The sequence below is a fragment of the Pseudorca crassidens genome, chromosome 18, assembly GCF_039906515.1.
Source record: "Pseudorca crassidens isolate mPseCra1 chromosome 18, mPseCra1.hap1, whole genome shotgun sequence".
Classification (NCBI taxonomy): domain Eukaryota; kingdom Metazoa; phylum Chordata; class Mammalia; order Artiodactyla; family Delphinidae; genus Pseudorca; species Pseudorca crassidens.
The window spans coordinates 55,727,185-55,749,813 of NC_090313.1; the positions used below are offsets into that span (position 1 = coordinate 55,727,185).

A 22,629-nucleotide genomic window follows, 5' to 3' on the forward strand; every position below is an offset into this window, starting at 1 on the left:
TCAACGTAAAATGTGAAGTCACCACCGTGTTGTTTTGAGGACCTTCTCTGTGTAAGATACTATCTGGAATGTGAACTTCAGACCTCAGTGCCATAATATACTTCTGAGACTTCTACCCAAATGCTAAATTTTATCACAATTATTAAAATATAAAATGTGATTCTATTAAAAAAAAACCTAATAAATACTACATGACAATCACTGATAAAGCAAACTTAAGATATCACTCAAGTCATTTTTTGCCTTAGCAAAACAAATTTAATCAAAATCAGTTAATTGCATTGAAAGGCAGTTTGCGGAGGAGCGGAAAAAACCCTTTGGAGTCAGACCATACGGGATTCAAATTCTAGTTCTTGCCACTTATTAACTAGATGATTTTGAGTAAATAATAAAACCTACCCAGAAATATCACTGATAGAACGCTTGGGAAAGTATCTAGCACAATATATGGCAGATAGAAAGAGTAAAATGACATGCCAGCTTTATCTATTTGTTGTGATCATTACTGCTGCTGCTGTGACTAAAAGTTCCTTTCCTGTGTAACTTCTACTTGACCTTCAGGTTTTTAGCACAGATGATACTTCTTAGAAAGCCCCTGTGGACCCTTTTTAGACCAATTAGGTGGCTTTGCTGTATGTTCCCTTTGAGTCCTGGGTCACCCCTATTTCAGTCCTTACCACACTATATCGTAGTTGCTTATTTTTACTATCTGTCGTTCTACTCAGACTGTTAAGATTTCAGAGTGTAGACCATATCTACCTTATTCCTCATCCTGTCCCCAGCATCTAGTGGATGTCTGACTCACAGGATGAATTTAATAAATCTTTGTTGAATAAATGAATCCATGAATGAAATGAACAAAAATGTTAACAGTTAAAAGTGCAACATACAGTATATGGACTTCAAAATATATTGGATCATGGAACTCTTTTTTTTTTAACAGAGAATCTGGAACTACAGAACCCACTTTAATAAACGTTGGGTTAGACTAAGGCTGACTCTAAGGTAAGGAATCTTCCTAATTCACTTATGAGTGTATATCAGAAGGTACAGTCATGTTGAGACGTACACTTGGGATTGACTAGTCAGGGGACGGAGGGGGAGATGGTCTACATCCATCATGGATTTCAAATTGAGTTGGATTTACACTTATTACTGTAGCAGGAAACTTCTGCATCAGAGTTCTCATTTACCAAGGCTTGAGCAAGTATGTTGGCAGTACGATTATTGACATTTACAATTTCTAGACTACCTGACTTTTTTTGCACCTAGGTTGAAAGGCTTCTCTCTCTAACTTGACTAAACAGTGATTGGTTTCTTCAATTTATTCCCTGGAGGTCTGGCCTATTGCCATTTCTGACCTCTGTTCCAAGCTCCCAGCCTCATACCGGCTCTCATGGGCCTGGTGCCTGTCTGGTGATCTACTGTTTGCTATAGCCTTAGCACTACACTTTATAAAGAATTCAACATTATTCTTTTATCTTCACTAACTTTCAAATTGAAATGTATCTAAAATAAAGCCTTGAGGGATGTTAAAGGAAAGTGAAAATATATTGTGACATGTATTGGTGATTATCAACTTTAGTATGACTAAAATGTTTCTTATGCAATATAATGATATATAGTCACACATCCATTTTTTGTATCCCTGGGTCTCATAAATTTACTGTAGGATATACTTTATGCTCTAGTCTGCTGAATTTTTTTTAGGGTTTTAAACAAATAAGAACAGAGTTTAATGAATATCACTTAAATTCACTGTTAATATCCTGGCAATACAGAAGGGGGTAAGTGAGGAAGAGAAAGAGACATGTTCACACAGATTTTTTACAGCAACATAGTGAATTTCACACCTCAGCTGTCATATATTTAATGGGCAACAACATGACACCCCCCAGAACTGAAATGGAAAAAGGAACTCTTGTATCATTGTCAGTAGAAAGGAAATTCAGCCATTACCCTAATAATTAGAGTGCTTCATAGCAGATTAAGAACAGGAAATTCAAGCTGAATTCCAATTTTAAAAAGGCAAATGAAATTGTTCTATAACACTTGAATTCTGATAGCATACAATTTGCCAAATTAGATTTCTCAAAAGACTTTTGTGTTAGAAATAAAAACCATAGGTTTGAGAGAACAAGCGTAAAACAGATGATTCCCAAAAAGGACAACAAATGAGGATAAATACCAATGGGAATCATGGGTTTCAGTGGAGTAGGCTATGAGAAAGAGGAGCTTAAAGGAAAAAAGTGGCTTTGTTCTATTCTTATTATTGGTCCTTTGTCTTATATATCAAAGGATTGCAAAGGCTAGCAAAATATGTAAAATTACATTCAACTTTTAAAAAATGGATTGGCTTATATGTAAGTCCCTTATTATATAAGAGTAGAAAATAACCCACTGGGCTTCCCTGGTGGCACAGTGGTTGAGAGTCCGCCTGCCGATGCAGGGGACACGGGTTTGTGCCCCGGTCCGGGAAGATCCCACATGCCGCGGAGCGGCTGGGCCCATGAGCCATGGCCGCTGAGCCTGTGCGTCCGGAGCCTGTGCTCTGCAACGGGAGAGGCCACAACAGTGAGAGGCCCGCATACCTCACAAAAAAAAAAAAAAAAAAGAACCCACTATCTTCTGATTAGTACTTCATACAACAAGAAAAAAGCTTGCTTTTCCAAGGTATCTTACAATATTATAAACTTCAACAAAGTAAATGATCAGATGGCTATTGTCACAGTAGCATGTGAATTGACTCGTAAAGACAATATAATGATTCTTTTTCAGAAAATATTTGATTAAAATCATTGCTTTGTATTTAGGAGCATCTTGGATCAAAAGATATTTATTCTCCACACAAATAAGCAACGACCCTAAGAGAATATTTTATTTGTTACAATTTCAATTCTATTATGATTTGTTCCTCTCAATAACAGCTTTGAAACATAAACTCATAAAAGTTGAAATAGACTCAACAATTTCAACAATACTGAGGAGAAGAAAACACATCTTAGTAACATTTCCTTAGCCTACAGTTTAATAAAGGGATGTCTTTCCAGTACATAACAGTTATCAGCAATGCTTGAGGAATTAATTAGAATGTTCAGCTAATTGCTGACATTTATGTTAGCACCAATTGTTCTCACTTCTTACTCTCTTACAAACTAAAGCAGTCCATCAATTAAAGCCTGTGTCAATAAAGGGGCTACTCAAAGAAATATGGTGCTAAACTCTAGTCTTCTTTTAACTCTGTGATTTTAAAGTTTTTTTTTTAAGTTGGAGTTATTAATGTTTCAATAGTAATTTAAAATGATTCCAGATGCAATAAAAAGTAATTAGATTGAATAAAGACCAGGTTTTTATTAAACTAAGGAAAGAAAATTGGCCTCTGGAGAGCAAGCACAATCCGTTCTCGCAACGTTGCGTATAAAGGTACATTAAGCTAATATCTTCGAATTTATTGAGGAGCAAAAGATCTCAAAATAGCAATGTTTACTCTGAGGATAATATTTTAGTAAGTTGCATTTAAATTGGTTTATGGTTAGCTGTCTTTTAGAAAAACAGTAATAGTTAAACACAAGGGTGACGGAAGAAAAAAGACACACAAGAGTTTTAAATAGCTAATAGAAATCTTCTCTAACTTTGTAGTTCATTAAAATAGAGATGGCTACAGTAACAGTCCACTCATTATTATAAGCCAAGCATGAGAAAGGAAAGATAGAATATGGCACTTAGGAGGCACTTAACAAATATTTGCTCAATATTTTAAAAAGTGGGATGATTATAAAAATCATCTATAAAAATAGAATTAAACGGTAATTTTCACAAATAAGATACAACCATACCATTACTTGAGAAGTGCTGTTGAAGGATATTTTCAAGTGAAGAAGTCATGGAATAAACAAGAACATCACTTCCATAAGGCTTATTTTAAAGCAAGCAATGAAATAAAGATAAGATGTATTACTAATAATTATCACTAATAAAAGAGAGAGTGGTACTTAGACACAGGGGATGCAAACAAATTTGAGAATTAATTAAATTTGAGAATAAATTAATGTTTACAAATATTCTGGGCTCTCTGAACACTCCCTTCCTACCTTGCCTATGAAAGACATATTTATTTTGCCATGTTGGGGAAGAAACTTCCCTGAGCCCTCAAACAGAAACAGTCATTAATATAAGCAGTGTTGCCATACACTACAAAAAAAGGAAGACAAAAATTAACTATGATTATTGCAGTGTTAGTTGAAAACCAGCACTGGCCTAATTCTGAGTCCTCCTAGTTTGGTCAATCACTTAAGTTCTTTTTTTTTTAAGATTTTCCTTTTTTTTTTTTTTGATGTGGACCATTTTTAAAGTCTTCATTGAGTTTGTTACAATATTGCTTCTGTTTTATGTTTTGGTTTTTTGGCCGTGAGGCATGTGGGATCTTAGCTCCCTGACCAAGGATCGAACCCACAGCCCCTGCATTGGAAGGTGAAGTCTCAACCACTGAACTGCCAGGGAAGTCCCAATCACTTAAACTCTTGAAACCCAAGATGACTCATCTCTACAGAGGGAATCAAAATAGAACATATGAGGAAATACAGTAGAGTAAAAAGTAAGAAAGATAAAAGTGAGAGAGACATTATTATTATATGTGCTTTGAATGCTGTGAGGGAAAAGTCCTTTTAGTAAGATAAACAAAATATTTTTTCTGCCAAAGTGACTCCAGCTCTTAAAATACTTGTTTTGGAGGACAGATAGTTTATTTAGTTGTCAATCACTCATCACTATGTCCAGATGCATAAAATGCTAACAAACCAGAAAAGGAAGGAAGACATTAGGGGGATAGTATTTATGGAAGGAATTCTACTGTGGTGCAGCACTTTGCTCTCCAGAGGTAGGATCTTCTGGGAACAGCAGGTAGAAAATAGCCACAGCAAAACAGTCATCTGATGGAAGCTAAAATTTTCAAAATAGTTTTCAAAATCTACTTACCCTCCTTACCACGTCTCCTAGCAATATAGTAATACTTATTAAAAAAGAAATTCCTCCAATATTCAAAGCCACGCTGATAATCAAATACTTTAACAAAATCTGAACATTTTATAAGTTGTCTAGTCTTTAAAAATAAATATACTAAGATAGAATATTAAACACAGGATCTTTTGTCTTTACTCTGAAAACTAGCTTTCTGGCTTGGTAAATTTTAGGGACTCAAAATGACCTAATTTCTTTGTAGGAACTTCATTTCCCCTTTACCAGACAAAAAAAGAAAAACAATAAGCATGCCTCTTACTTAACTTTTCCTCTGACATTAAATAAGGCATTTTCTAAACAGTTTTTGAAAAGGAATAAAATGAGATGAAGATTAAAGTACAAAACTAAACGAGTGTACAAAGATGCACACACAGAAGAAACCAGAGTGTGAGGCGGGTGAATATTGTATCCACTGGATAAATCTTTATCAGAAAGTATAGTATCGGGCTTCCCTGGTGGCGCAGTGGTTAGGAGTCCGCCTGCCGATGCAGGGGACACAGGTTCGTGCCCCGGTCCGGGAGTATCCCACATGCCTCGGAGCAGCTGGGCCCGTGAGCCATGGCCGCTGGGTCTGTGTGTCCAGAGCCCGTGCTCCGCAACGGGAGAGGCCACAGCAGTGAGAGGCCTGCGTACCGCCAAAAAAAAAAAGAAAATATAGTATCTAGTAATTTATATTTTTAAATGCCTCGTTAATTGGGTAACAACAGAAAAGTTTGATAGAGTGAAAAATTAAGTGAATACATTTTCATATCAGGATATACCATAATTATTCATTCAATAAATATTTACTGGACATCTATTAATGGGCACTGCTTTAGATAAGATGGATAAGTATCTGTGAAAGTAAACATTCCTTCCTTTGCTGAGCTTAAATTCGTAATATATTTAAGTAAACTTATATTACCATACTAATAATGTGCTACCTTTGACACAGCAGAAACTGGATCTTGCATGAAATTAAATATCAAAAGATATTTTACCACAGGCAATTCAAAATAAAGTTAAAATAAGTATTTTTGATCACTAAGACAAATGATAAACAGCCTTCGACTATTTTTTTTCTTTTTTTTTTTTTGTGCGGTACGCGGGCCTCTCACTCTTCTTGCCTCTCCCGTTGCGGAGCACAGGCTCCGGCCGCGCAGGCTCAGCGGCCATGGCTCACGGGCCCAGCCACTCCGCGGCATGTGGGATTTTCCGAGACCAGGGCACGAACTCGCGTCCTCTGCATCGGCAGGCGGGCTCTCAACCACTGCGCCACCAGGGAAGCCCAGCCTTCGACTATTTAAGTCAGAGAAGACCTAAGTCCACCAGCTCTCCATGAAACTGGTCAGGCATGCCTCTGATGGTTAATAACCCAAAATACACCTCCTGTGCGATACTTACAGCTTAAAATTTACTATGTAAATTGCATTTTGTATTACCATAATAGTATTCGGCATACTATAATCCATGAATTATTTTATCCTAATTTCTGGTTGTTCATCAACTTGAAACAATTCCCAGTTTTATTTATCACACTTGAACCACTTGAGTCAAACAGAAAACAGTATGTAAGTAAGCATTCTATTTGGAGAACTCTTAACTTAAAGAAAATCGATGTTTAAGTTTTCTGTAATATACCTATTTTACTAAGTTTTTATGATAGGTGTTCTTAAAGGAAGACACTGCTGAATCGTAAGAAAAATAGTATATATTGCTTTTGGCAACGGAAGTTAAAGAGTTCATTTCAACCCCAGCCTATTTTCCAGTGTGATTTTAATGGCAGAGGAGAAGGAACAAACACCTCTGAGGAGTCAGAGGGCAGAGGACAGAGCAATCCTCTAGCACGTTTCTTCGCCATCTCCCGTTTTTTCCTTAAAATTTGATGGAGATTTTGAATGCCATTCCATAATACACCTAGCTGTTCCAATACAAACGCGTGTAAGACATCGTTAGGAAGACAGCAACAAAGAGCTGCTGTCTAGGACACCGGGGTGAGTGGAAGACGGCTGACACTGCTCAGCCAGTTCAGTCTCTGGCCGCTTTTTCTCTTCCGGTATCGAGCACGCTCCTTGAACCCCAAATGAAATAAATGAGTGGGTATGAAATGGCAAATGCTGTTTTCACTGCGTTATGAACTGTGTCAGGATAATCACTGTGGAGAGCCTCCCACGTGAGGCTGAAGAGGCATTACGGGCAGCATTTTCTGACTGGTGCTGCTGGGCATCTCAACTACTGCACCTTTTCAAGATAGCAGCAGCTCAGGTCACCTTGGGACTTGAAAAGTTCTCCCGTCTCCCGGGCAAATCTCTTCTACTCTTTCAGGATGAAAATGAAGGTGTGGTCCATTTGTCCTGTTCTCTCACTTGAGTTTAGGTGTTATTGCTATTGATTCAAGGTTAGCCAGAGGATCTCGAAAACCTGAAAAAGAGTACTTAATACACAGATAAAACTTAAAATATAAAAGGCATGTTTATAGGCGCAAAAGGCTGGAAATAGGCTAGCATCCATCAGGGCTACTCAAAAGTCAACTTCTCAGGGAGGCCTTCCCTGGTCAACCTATGAAAATTATACACCTCACTCTGCCCCCTTCCCTGCTTTATTTTCCCCATGGCACCTACCATCTGACAGACTACATTTTTTTTTTTTTTTTTTTTTTTTGCGGTACGCGGGCCTCTCACTGTTGTGGCCTCTCCCGTTGCGGAGCACAGGCTCCGGACAGACTACATACTTTAATGATCTTGTTCTCTCTCACTAGCAACTAGAATATAAATATGAAGCCTGGGGTTTTTAGCTCTTTTGTTCCTGCTGCAGTCACTCATGCTAGAAAAGTGAGCAGCATCTACTAGGTGTTCAACAATGTTTGTTGAAATGGGTGCACTCCAGTCAGCTACTCCAGTCACGTGACCTAGGCTGCCCTGAGTTGCTGGTAATTCCTTAAGCACTGTGCCCAGTTGTGTGCACTTTTCCTGGGAAGTTCTTTCTTCCCTTCTCCCCACTTTGCCTGACAAACTGTTAAGGCCCGTTCCTTAAAGGCTCAACTCAAATACTGCCTCCTCTTTGAAGCATTAAGTATTTCTCACGTCTATACTCCCAGTTGAACTACTGGCCCATAGAAAGCATTTTACACTCATGAAACATTTTAGTTGTTCAGGTAACCGCAGAACCAGCCCAAACTGGCCCTATCCTGTTTCTAACAAGTTACTGAATTACTTTTCAAAGACAGCAGAACAAAACTGCAAGTCATGCAGGCCAAGCATGCACAGAGGAGAAAATTTTGTCCTCAAGTAACACCTAGAACCAAAATTTCTACCCACCCCTTCCCCCGGCCATGGAACCAAAGGACCAGGACATGACCAGAACCTGAACACGGGATCCCTTTCAGAGGCGAAGGGTCCATCGTCCAGGAAGACCCAGTGCTGAAGCCCCCTTTACCACACCTAACCACAAATGGCCACTTTCCAAAGCCCTCCAATCAGAACGTGCCCTGCCAGTGATTCTGCATACCAACCCTCCTCACCTAACTCATGAAGGTTTGACTGAACCCCAGACTGGGGAGACAGATTTGAGCCCTGGTATTGGCTTCTATGTACATTGGGCAGAGAGCCCTTCCTTGGTAACATTTCTATGACTGTCCCCTCACTAGGCATACCATCTATAGACAAGAGGATATCATATATATATATATTTTTAATATACCTAGAGCCTGTCATCATGCCTTGTACCTTCTATGCATGTAATAAATGTTTGCATAAAGGATGAATAAACCCATGAGTGTATTAAAACTATATTATGTATTACCAATTTGTAAAGCAGATTATTAGGTATGAAGGGTTATAAAATGAATAATCCAGAGCTCCTGCTCTCAAGAAACTCACATGACAAGAGATATATAAGATAAATGTAACTCACATCAGACTCCACGCTCCCGATGCAGGGGGCATGGGTTCAATCCCTGGTCAGGGAACTAAGATCCTGCATGCCACCCGGCACGGCCAAAATAAATAAATAAATATAAAATGAAAATAACTTACATCAGAATGTGATAAGGGCTATAATAGAAATTAAAACAAAGTTCAATGTGTACACAGAGGAGAAGGCAATTAATTCTGACTGAAGAAAACAGGATCTTGATGATTAAATTTGATTTTAACTGGCAGAGACGGGTGGAAGGTGCTTCCAGATAGAGGAATAGGAAAACACGTCGAAGTTTGGAGATACAAGAGTAGTTTGGGGAAGAACCGAGCATGTCTAGAACAGAGCTGCATGGAGGGGAGTAGAGCTGGATAGGTGGGGTGAGTCGGAGTGCACACTCTTCTTAAATATCGTGTGCTAAGAGTCTTTCATCTCATGGGAATGGAGGACCAATCATCTATCCATTTCAGAGAGAGGATTCTCTAAATGGATGTCTCAAAGATGGATGGGAAGGAACAGACATTGCATTTATTCATTTGCTTAACAAATCTTATCAAACATCTACCATATTCCAGAAATCATGCTGGAGGAGGCAGTTCAAAGCAATGCCCCTGCCCTTAGGGAGAGAACACTGTCTAGCAGGGAAGACAGAGGTGGAAACACGTGATTGTGATAAAGAATGACGTGTATAATAGCAGAGCCTACTCTAGGTCAGTGGCTCTAAATGTACCATTAATAAAATGTTTTTGTTTTAAGAAGATACATTCTAAAGTACACCAAAATAGAAACAACAACTGAGCTAAAGATGAAAAACAATACCTTAAAAACACTTTAAAATTTTATTTGTTAATAATACAAAAGAACCCCTTTTTGTTCTCATTAAAAATTAAAGAAGGATATTTTAAAAAGAATAATGTGATTAATACATTTTATTACTTGTGTGATTTAAAGGTCCAGTCCTAAATTGAGTTTATTTCAATACTTTTATAGCTGAAAAAGAGCTCACAAAGACTCGTAGCTCCAAACAGAAGTGCAATATTGACTGCAGTCCCTATAGCTCAACATGCATTTTTCAATCTCATCTATCAAAACATACAAAGGTTTTCGTTACAGTTAGGCTTGGGAATTTCCATCTTTCCTGATGTCAGTGTTTTTGCAAACTAATCAGACAGCGTCACATTTTATATATATTTTGAACGAATAGGTTCAAAACTCATTGAAACTCTTCATTTGTAGGAAATTGTATTTTAAATTGTTTTAGTGTGCAGACATGAGACATTTTAGGAGTACTACGATCTATTTCTACTTCTGACACCAAATATGTGGGTTTTCCACACCCGACAATTCTCTAGAGACCCTAGAGTCATCTTATGAGACTCTCTTATCATTCTGGAGATTCCAAGGGTCTTAGAACTGAAGACGAAGACCAAATATTTTAACAAAAGATACCCTTATAACACAGGAAATTACAAGCGTTTTAGAAGCTCTTGTGCTGGGAAAGGGAATGAAGACCAAACATATAATTATTATATCACAATATCACAGAGTGACATACATTATTTTCAGCCACAAAAAAACTAACTGAAAGTTATAAACATCTGATTTAAAAACACTCTCTCCAGAGAAGTTTTTTTTAAGGAGTTATTTTCTACTTTACTGCTAAAACATGACCTGTAGCTTGAAGGGTCAAATTAAATGTGTTTTTTTTTTTTTTAATTTTTAAAGTATCTGTTACATAGCATCTCTCTAACAGCCATTAACACAGACAGATCAACAAATTGTGAACTCTTGACTTGGTAAAAGACAAATGGGCAGGTTTGACAGATCTTTTAAATACTTTACAATGAGATTATAAGTGAGACTGTGTAGTATGAAAGATTTTCACAGTCAGTTCCTACCTTATTCCAAAACATTGCAATAGTTCTGGCTTTGCTTTAAAGCTCTTGTTTTTATGTGACATATCTAACTGGTGACATCCTGTAGCACTGGGTGCAAGTCTGCTTTCAATCTGTGTGGCAGTGTTTTGTTTTGAATCATCATGGAGTGAATACATTTCATGTGTGATGTCCTCTGTAACCTTATTTAAGAGTCTTGTCTCTATCCAATCAAATCAGATGCTCTATCAATAGTTATACTTACATAATTTTCTGCCGATTCCATGTCATTTGTTTATGTTTATATTATTAACGATATTTTCAACCCAGGGTTGCTTCTTCAAGAATCTTTTAAACCACTATCCATTATATGAGGGCTGGCTTAGTTAACACTGGGTAACGTAAACCACAAATCTGCTAAACTGGGCACAGTAAACTGTTATGTGTTGTCATATTGTGCAATCAGATGAATACCTGAGAGCGCCACTGTCATCTTCCCATAATACAAACTCCCACAGTTCTCTCTGGATACATCCCATTTCCCATATGTGACAAACTGAACAAATGAGGGTGCCAGTGTCAGTCAGTATACTAAATATTGGTAATGCTTATTTCATATTTTTAAAAGCAAAGTAAATATAAATTCTAATGTCTTCCCATGTTCCAGTGGATGGTCTTGAACTTCTTGGTACATGCTCCCCACTTTAAGAAGCGCTTTGTACTAATGTTGTCACAAAGAAAGGAAACATCTGCTTGTGAAGGAAAAGGAGAAGGAAGGGTCTAAGAAATTTTCCTAGAAGAAAAGACTTTGATTTGCATTTTGAAGAAAAAGTAAGAACTTTCCAGATAGACTTGATAGAGTGGGGCATTCCAGGCTATAAAAGCTGCAAGTGGCAAGTGAGGGAGTCGTGAATAGGCACGTGATTCTTGGGAACCACAAGCTGTTCATATGGATTAAGCCCGAGTATGTGGGAGAGAAAGGTTGGAAGTAAGACTAATGAAATGAAAAATGATGGGGCTCAGATTAAGGACTATGGACTTGATATTGTTGGCAATGGGCATCATTGAAGGGTCTGAGCAGGACAATAAGTGATTAACTTTACTGATGGAACAGTACGAGGCTTGGGAAAGACAGATTGAAGGCTGAGTTTTTAACCAGGAGGCTACTGTAAAAATCCAGGCAAGAGAAAATTAGGAATGGATCTATGGCCCAGAGGATGGAATTGAAAGGACTTGGTCACAATTCTAGGTTGAAGGAGAAGAAACTATTTTAATAGTCTAGGTATGGCTAGTGACTGTAGGAAAGGCAAAGAGGAAAATATTTGGGAGACCTAGAAAAATGTAGACATGATTCTGTAATAACTGGCTGTCAAGATAAAGGACAGGGAAAGGAAAAAGGTATATCGATTACAGACCAGGTGACTGGATACAGGATTCCATAAGCTCAGAGAGGAAACATCCATTCTTTCCTTTACCAATCATAAGCACTGCTTTACTGATACCCACCATGAATGAGGTATAGAAAAGGGGCTGGAGGACATTTATAAAGGAAAATTTGGTATGAAGAGATGGACATTTGGGATTTGAAATGCTCCAGAGATACCAATGTGGATATTTTAAAAAGAAAACTGCAGATTCAAAGCTAAGAAGAGAGGAAGGGGCAGGAGGTATATGGACAATACAGATTTATAGAGAAGAGATTTAATTTTAACTGGGTACCTACCACACACCAGGCACTGTCCTAGACACATGCGACATATGTCATTTAATACCTCCAACAATCCTATGATGAAATTCAGGCTCAAAGAGGTTACCCAAACTCATGCTTTTCTTTTAAAAATTTGAGGCTTCTGTTTTATTTTAGCCCAGTTTTATAATAAATGGTTTATACTTTTTGATGCAATGTATTCCTAAAAACCATGTCTTAAAACAAATGAACACTGCTGACTATGTAGCACTACTGTCATCTGATCAGCTGCCAGCAGAAACCAGTAAATATGTATTAGTAAAAGTGTTCAAATAATGCAGCAGCAGAATTTAAGTCCTTGGTGGAAAAAGATATTCAATTATATACAACTTAAACCACTACCACTAAGAGTTGGTAAAAAAAAATCACATTCAGAATGTGGTGTGTATAACATGAAAGACACCTTTGTTAGTAGATTGCTGAGCTTATAGTGCTATCCCTACTTTATTCAGTTTCACTCAGCTGCTGCAGGCTCAGCCCTGCTCAGTTCCTGATTTCCTATTCTAACCAGGGAACGAGATACATGACTCATTGGTTTTGCTCAGAGAGGTTATAAATCTCCTATTTGGGGATGTACTGATACTAGTACAAATATCCCTAGTAACCCTTGTCCCGAAAACCCTATTCCCCCTGGGTCAGACCCTAGCTAGGCCTGGTAACTTCAGCTGTTGGCTGGAATCCTGTTTCAAACTATCACTAGTCCAAGTTCTCACAAGTCTCTAGTTACTATAATCTGTAATCTTTTATGGATCCATCGTACATAGGGTCAATTCAACCACTGAATCTGCAGAACAGACAAAGCTGCTAAAATGCTAGAATGTCTTGCTGTAAATCCCAGCACAATTATGAAGATAGTAACTACTGCCAAACTTATTCATTTCCTCCTTATCACATCACCCTATAAATCCTTTTATATCATTTCCATTATAGCATTGATATTTTCCAGTTTACTGAATTATTTGTTCATTGCATGCCTCCTTTTTACCACTAGAAGGAAAGCTTCATGGCAGCAACAACCTTGTCTATCTTGTTCATCACTGCATTTCTCAAGGTCTAGAACAGTGCGAGGGGCTGCACTCAATGGGAGGCTGAGTTTTCTGGTAGGGTATATTGTTGGTGGCTGGTAGTATATGTTGTTGGTGTCCTACCCAGATCTCCTTTGCTACCAAAGGCACCCATCCCACAGCTACTGTAGCATTGACTTCTAAAAGCTCACAGCTGCACCCCTCTCCAAAGAATTGCCCTCCATCACTGGGGAGTATCTTGTCCAGAAATGCCTGGGAAGTTAGAGGTTCTCCCTGATTCCTCTCCTGACTAATGCCTCACTGACGTGGGAGCAAAGAAGCCTGGCTCTCTTTTACTTCCAGGTGGGATAACTGAGTAGTGCCACTCGTGCTCCAGAGCTTCCTGTGAGGAGGCTGAGGCCAGACTTCACCTAAAACCACTTCTTGGGGGTTCCCTGGCAGTCCAGTGGTTAGGACTCCGTGCTCTCACTGACAGGGGCCAGGGTTTGATCCCCGGTCAGGGAACTAAGATCCCACAAGCTGCATGGGGCGGCCAAAACTAAAAAACTAAAAAATAAATAAAACCACTTCTTTTCCGCAGTCTTATCCTGATTCACTTCACTTCCCAGAAAGTTTCACCTAAAAGCTCTCCTTCTAAAATCACTTATACAGATATTTCCATCTCTGGTTCTGCTTCTAGAGTACCTAACCTAGATATCTGTTGACTATTTGGGTGCATAAAGGAATAAAGTCAAATGAAATAAAGAAGAAATTCTTAGATTTTCCAGTAGTGCTCTTAATTCTTGCACAAAACATTACAGATATATATCCATTAAGAGAAATAGATAACGGTGTTGTGAACTAAGTGATCGCATTAGGACACAAATCTACCTGCTTAATTTAAGCACCTCACCCCGTCTCCTTCAGCTCATGGTGTCACTGTTGCTGTCATCTGAAGAGTCTGGCTACAGCAATATCTGTCTCACTTATAAGAATTGGCACTTTATAAAGCTCAACAAAAAAACATTTTAGATCTTAATGAATTAAAAGACGGTTGGGAAGTATATGACACTGGCCCAAGATACTTCTTCACTCTAGCAGCTTAACTAAGGATGCTGCTGAAAGAAACCTGCAGGTGAAGCTCTCCAGAGAGAGGAGAGCAGGTTTCAGTGGTTGGAGCGCAAGGTTAAGCATGTTAAGATAATCTGATATTGAAACAATTGTAAGACTGAGTTTACTTTTTATTACAACTAAGGACTAAAAGTTTTAAAAAATTCCCCCCCGCCCCCGCCATCAGAGCATCACTGATTTTACAGTGGAAGTCAGTGTGAAATAACTATTTTCTTAACAAAAATTTGCTTTACAATTTTAAAAAACATGCATACAAATGACTGGAAGGTTATAAACTAAATTGAGAATAGTGATTGACTTGAAGAAGGGGAGATGAGATTGGAGGTGGTGGTAAAGGGGATTTCAGCTATAATTAGTGTTTCCCTTCTGCAAAAAGAAGAGTAGAATCAAATTTGAGAAAAATACTAATAGTTGTTAAATATGAGTGATAAACTTGGGTATGTGCTACATGTTTTTATTTACATTTTTTTGATTTTTGAAATTTTTCTCAAACTAAAAAAGTGTGTAACACTTGAAAAGAATGTAGCTATTCTCTAGTGGCAAAGGATATAACAAAACTAAGAAAAAACACACACTGTATCAGTGGTTCTCAAGCTTATTTAGCTTGTGATTTAGGAAATAAAAATAAAAAAGAATCCCATAGAATCCTGCTTGTTTCCAGTCTTCTCTTCCAAGACAGTCTAGAGCAGCCTGCTGGCTGGGGTCTCCAGTTTCAGGGTCTGTCTGCAGCTCTGACTCACCCACCTCTATAACCTACAACAACCATTTGGTGAGTGCACCGAGAACTGAAGCCGTGTCCGCTTGGGAGGAACATCATATAAAAGATCACAGGAATTGATTTGGTTTACAATTTTATGAATTACCTGGGTGACAGAACAGAAAACAGAGCTGTTAAGTACACTGATGATACACCTCAGGAGAGGTGCATTAAGACACAAAAGAAGTTTAATAATCTGGAGAAGTAGTCAAGAAAACAGAAAATGAAATTTAATAAGGATATTATTATTGGAAAGAAAAGGGAATATGGAATAACTGGCCAAAGGAAAGGCTTTGGGATCAAGCTGGGCAAGGATTAGAAATATGAAGCAAGAATTTAAAAAATCAAGCTATTATATGTAGATTGAAGTATTAAATCTAAGAATTGGTTGACCAACAATCTTAACACATGGCTAGTACTTTAGTGAGGTACTTACTAAAGTGCTACTATCACTAAAATACTATTTGATCAGCATGACAAAGTCAAGAAGCAGCACACTGCAGTGGTTAGAACATAAGGCTGAAGCCAGACTGTATGAAGACAGCTGTGTGACCTCAGACAAGTTTTCTAACCTCTCTGTGCCTCTGTCCTCATCTGCAAAACTGGGATGGTAACAGTACTGAACTCAGAGTTGTGTGCAAAAACGAGTTGCAATTTGAAAACAGTGTAGAACAGTGCCTAGCACAGAGTAGCTGCTAGTTACATGTTTGTTAAATGAAAAAGAAAAAATAGTACAGAAATTTAAATGGATTTGGAGTCAAAAATTATTACAAACCTAAATATCTACATGGAAAAGTTAGAGGTAGTGGCATAATTCATTCTGTAAGAAAAGGCAGTAGAAGGCATTCTTAGTGGGAAAACTACCGTCTAACTGCTGATAAAAATGTTTCTAAAATAGCCTTTCCAAGTTCATAATGCGGAAGATGAGACAGAAGGAGTATCCCGGCAGCCTATGACATCAGACACATCTCCAGTTCTCTATTGCTCTTATCAGAATGTCTTGATGGATCAATAATATTTTTTTCCATGAAACTTCAAAAAAGCTTTTAGTTTTTCTATTTCTTACCGATACATCTATTTGCCCTTTGGGACTTCGTGAATTTCAAAATTTATACAGTCACATTCAGTTTTCTTCAGATTGAGGAAAGCCTTGTATGCTGAATTATGCTGTGCTTTTTAAAGCATGTCATCATTTGCTCCAGGATATTTGATATGGAGAAGGTCAGTGCTACAGTTTTACACTTCCTTTTATCTCATTTGATTTCATAAAGAAAAAGTATACAAAAATATGACAGGGGAAAGACAAGGGTTTTAACAATAACCATCTACAGTGCAATGCAGTCGTCCTCCCCTTGTCCACTCTTCTTTTCTCCTCAGCCTCCATACAGTTATCAACCTAAAATTAGCCAGTTAAACCCACTTCACCACTTCCCTTCTTCCCGTTTTCATTGCCAGTATGTTTGTTTGGCTCCAACAATTTTATCTGGATTACTGCAATCACCTCCTAGTGTTCTCTGTGACTCAAGTCTCATCTGACCCTGCTCTACCCACAGACTATGGTCCTAATGATCTTGCTTTAATGCCATCACATTGCACTCAGGATAAAATCCAACCTCAGCAAGGCCCATGAAGTCCCCACAAGGTCCACATCTTCCTCTTGGCATCAGCTCTTGCATCTACCCACATACATTCCATGCTACCCAAGCTGCCTTCACGTCCTACTTTTAGACAGTTTGTTTTCTTTTTCTTTTTTTTGCGGTACACGGGCCTCTCACTGTTGCGGCCTCTCCCGTTGTGGAGCACAGGCTCCGGACGCGCAGGCTCAGCGGCCATGGCTCACGGGCCCAGCCGCTCCGCGGCATGTGGGATCTTCCTGGACCGGAGCACGAACCCGTGTCCCCTGCATCGGCAGGCAGACTCTCAACCACTGCGCCACCAGGGAAGCCCTAGACAGCTTGTTTTCAGTAACTGCAATGCCTTGTTCTGTGTTCTGCACTTAGAAAACTCCTACTTATCCCTAAAGACTCAGTTTGAGTGCCACCTTCTCCAGACCCTTCCACCAAATCACATGCATACACTCAGAGGGTTGGGTACCTCTCTTCAAGGGTCCCACAGAACCTGCACATGTTTCTTTCTTGGCTTATATACAACACTGTATTATAAATGTTGATGTATTCTCACCCACTGACAAGCAAGCAAGCACATCTAGTCAAAATCAAGATCATCATCTATACAGTCAGCCCTCCACACCCACAGGTTCTGCATCTAAGGACTCAACCAACCGTGGATTGAAAACATTTGAAAAAAAAATCTTAAAGTTCCAGAAAGCAAAACTTGAATTTGCTGTGAGCCAGCCACTATTTATATAGCATTTATATTGCATTTATAACTATTTATATAGCATTTACATTGTATTAGGTATTATAAGTAACCTAGAGATGATTTAAAGCATATGGGAGGACATGTGTAGGTTATATGCAAATACTATGCCATTTTATATAAGGGACCTGAGCATCCTTGGATTTGGGTATTCGTGGGGGTCCTGGAATCAATCCCCTACAGATACTAGGAATGACTGTACATCATCCGTGCCCCCAAACAGCTATGGGCAAACAACAGGAATCTAATAAATACAAATTAGGTGAAATGAATTAATATATAATGAATAAACCTGACTCCTGCCTTCAAAAAATTCCTTATTTAGTTGGAGAGGCATGACTGGGGAAGGGGGTATAGACATAAGATATAGAAATTATAATGCAAATCAGAGTGAGAGGAAGTGGGCTATGTGGCAAGAAACTAATACTTATGAGTTAGCCTGAGTATTTAGGGACCTAAAATGTGCCAGACATTGTGGCTGGTCCTTGGCAAACATTTTCACCTAATTTTCACAACCATCTTGAAGGGTATTATTATTTCAATTTGGTAGGTAAAGAAATCAGGACTCAAGGAGTTCAAGGCCACATAAAAGTTAATGGTAGAACCTAGGGGCAGGAATAAAGATGGAGATGTAGAGAATGGACTTGAGGACACGGGGAGGGGGAAGGGTAAGCTGGGACAAAGTGAGAGAGTGGCATGGACATTTATACATTACCAAACGTAAAATAGATAGCTAGTGGGAAGCAGCCACATAGCACAGGGGGATCAGCTCGGTGTTTTGTGACCACCTAGAGGCGTGGGATAGGGAGGGTGGGAGGGAGACGCAAGAGGGAGGAGATAAGGGGATATATGTATATGTATAGCTGATTCACTGTTACAAAGCAGAAACCAACACACCATTGTAAAGCAATTACACTCCAATAAAGATGTTTAAAAAAAAATCTAAATGATTAAATTTTTAAAAATTATTAAAGTTTTTAATAATTATAAAAAAAGTTAATGGTAGAGACATAATTTTATCTTTTAAAATCCATGTTCTTTCTATCACAATGGTACAAATTCAGTCCTGTGGAGTTTCAGAGGAGGGAACAAATACACCCAGAATGACAAATCAGAAAAGTTCCATGCAGAAGTAAGAGTGGACCAAATCTTGAAGTATTCGGGGAGAAACAGAGTATATTTTAGAGGGAAGAATAAAGACAGGTATGCATATAACTTCAAAACTTGTGAGTAGGACAGAGAATGGTTCAGTCTGGAATAAGTTGAGCATACATTGGGGACATCTCACTGAAGAGAAAGTTGGGACTTTGCTGGGGGACCTGAAAACTCTGTATTTACAATGGGCACCAGTATTAGAAAAATAAACAAGCATATGGGTCATGCTAATGACTGGACCTGCGCCGTCGTCTTCTTATATGAAGGGTAGCGGATGAAAAAAATCTGGTAACATAAGAATTTCAAAACTAAGATAATTCTGATTTTAATACAGAAGTATATTTTTATGCAAAGAGGAAATATAGCTACAGAAGTTGACATATCAAGTGTCTTCTTTAATGTCAAATTAACATACTATTGTGGGAAAAGAAGTAAATAAATACACTTCACAAATGTGAGCCATGTAGTCTCCTCTGCTTGAAATATATACCGTAAAAGTCATTATACTCATTAATCTTTTAAATTATCTAAATCATACTCTTAGGACAACAGCTTGATTTTAACTAAAAACATGAATTGCCTAGCTTGCTCATTTTATGAGATCTGATCATTAAAACATAAGACGGCCACACTCCGAAGTACGTTGGTTGTATGTTTTCTTCATGTATGTTTGGTGACGGTTTTACTTATCAAGATTATGTTTTGAATGGCACATAACCAATTTTGTTGGAATGCATCCATAAACTAAATTCAGTGTGACTGATTACTTAGATGGTAACATTGCAAATCCATTAAAAGGAATCTGAAATTGACAGAGTTAATGACATTAAATAGGTCACCCACAGATCAGAGAAGTTCCAAACATTTTTTTTGACTGCTATTTTTAGATCTTTTAAAACATATGTTTCTCTTAAGGCAATTTCATGAGCTTTAATTTTATGACAAATATAGTCATAAAGTTGTACATAATAAAGAAAAAAACCGTCCACATTGAAATTAGTGGGAATGTCAGTCTATTTAATGAAAATCCTTTAATAATATATATTTTAAACACAAATGGAGATTTTTTTACTTCCAACTTTACATAACAAATTAAATATCAAATACTGACAAAGAGAGGTACCCCAGTATCTAAATGAGTAGATATTTTATTTGTAATACTATCATCAATCAATGATATAGCAATGAGTGATATAAGCAAAAATAATAAAAATCTGTAACTTTGAAAATTTTATTACATTTTGAATTTAGAAAGTTTTTTCATAGAAAATATATTTATGTAGCCAATATCAGAATTACCATGGGATATAATCAGCAGGTACTTCTTTACTATTTATGAATTATTTGTTACTTTTCAACAAAAGATTGATATAAGGGACATTCTAGGTAGAAAGTAAAGCATAGTACAGTTGGCCCTTTGTATTCACAGTTTCTGCATCATGCATCAATCAATCTCAAATTGAAAATATTTGGGACAACAAAAATTTCCAGAAGTTCCAAAAAGCAAAACTAGAATTTGTCATGTGGCAAATATTCACACTACATTTACACTGTATTTACAACTATTTATATAACATTTACATTGTATTAGGTATTGTAAGTAATATAGAGATGATTTAAAGTATATGGGGGGATGTGCACAGGTTATATGCAAATACTGCACCATTTTATATAAGAGACCTGAGCATCTGTGGATTATAGCATCCATGGGGGTCCTAGAACCAATCCCCTACAAATAATGAGGGATGACTGTATCTCTAATCTTCTAAACTTTCTAAAGCACATTGAATACTGTCTTCTTCTTGCCTATTCAAAGATATTAGAATAAAGACCTAAGAGATATTAAAAATGACCTTGTCAACTTCTATTACTCAGAGATGAGAAAACCAAGACTCAAAAAGAGATTCAAATATAGACAGCCTCAAACACATATAAAGGTTGAAAATCAATTAATCATTCATATAAAAAAGTTTAAAAATAAACAGCATTTTAAATCCAAAGAAAATAAAAGAAAGGGCATAATAAAGATAAAATCAGAAATTATTGAAATAGAAAAGAAACATACAAAAGAGACATTCAACAGTGCCAAAAGCTGGTTGCTTGAACAGACCAATAATACTGATAACTCCTGGCAAAACCGATCATGAAAAACAGAGAGAAGGCAAATAACCAATACCACGAATAAAAATGATAATATCATTTCTGGGCCTAAGGACATTGAAATATCGTAAAGTGGTATTATAAACAACTTTATGCCAATAATTAGAAGACAAGGAATAATTCCTAGAAAAATAAGATTTATTAAAACTTCTTTTTTTTTAACATCTTTATTGGAGTATAATTGCTTTACAATGGTATGTTAGTTTCTGCTTTATAACAAAGTGAATCAGTTATACATATGTTCCCATATCTCTTCCCTCTTGCATCTCCCTCCCTCCCACCCTCCCTATCCCACCTCTCTAGGTGGTCACAAACCACCTAGCTGATCTCCCTGTGCTATGCTATTGTAAATAGAGCTGAATGAACATTTTGGTACATGATTCTTTTTGAATTATGGTTTTCTCCGGGTATATGCCCAGTAGTGGGATTGCTGGGTCGTATGGTAGTTCTATTTGTAGTTTTTAAAGGAACCTCCATACTGTTCTCCATAGTGGCTGTATCAATTTACATTCCCACCAACAGTGCAAGAGTGTTCCCTTTTCTCCACACCCTCTCCAGCATTTATTGTTTCTAGATTTTTTGATGATGGCCATTCTGACCGGTGTGAGATGATATCTCATTGTAGTTTTGATTTGCATTTCTCTAATGATTAATGATGTTGAGCATTCTTTCATGTGTTTGTTGGCAATCTGTATATCTTCCTTGGAGAAATGTCTATTTAGGTCTTTTGTCCATTTTTGGATTGGGTTGTTTGCTTTTTTTTTATTGAGCTGCATGAGCTGCTTGTAAATTTTGGAGATTAATCCTTTGTCAGTTGCTTCATTTGCAAATATTTTCTCCCATTCTGAGGGCTGTAACTATTAAAGATAATGAATTATAAGCAAAAGGCCTGTTTACAATGAATGTGATGGTGACCCAAGAATAATTACTAAGTACATGTTACATTTCTTTGCTTCCTTTCTTGCTGCTTGTATTAACTAACCTTCATAATCTACAATCAGAATTAATTGAGCTAGCTCAGCCTAATGTATCTTTCTTTAAAAATATTCTAATGTCCAATATACAGAAATCTAAAAACTGCCTCACCATACAAAGGGACCCTCATATAAAGTGACTTCCATATTTCTGAGCATAAATTTGAGAGCTGATTTCAACCTCTGAAGTCATCCTTAAGAGAAAAGTTGGTTTTCTGCTTGATTATTTTAAAATATAAAATTTAAATTCATTTGTCTTGGCTCTAATTTATAAGTGGCATTAGTATACACTTCATTAAAACTTTCAAGTAATTACGTATTTTTAAGAGCACCACTAAACAGTACAGACTAAACACAATGAAACCAAAATGAAAGAGATAAAATAGCACAAATAAGAATGAATAACTGCAATGCTCACTGTATCATCCTTAAAACATAAAATATAGGTCTTGCCACGTGTCTTGTGGCTCAAAAACTGGAACTGTGATATGTTACAAATAAGTTATTCAGGTGAAACTAGCAAACATTTTGATTCTTT

General features: G+C 37.4%; 1 protein-coding gene across 7 annotated transcripts in view; it reads right to left on the reverse strand.

Annotated features, from left to right (window-relative positions):
• The window catches only part of VWA8 (von Willebrand factor A domain containing 8), a 369,572-nt gene that overhangs the window by 163,892 nt on the left and 183,051 nt on the right, over window positions 1–22,629 (reverse strand). The gene's annotated exons all lie outside the window — the stretch shown is intronic.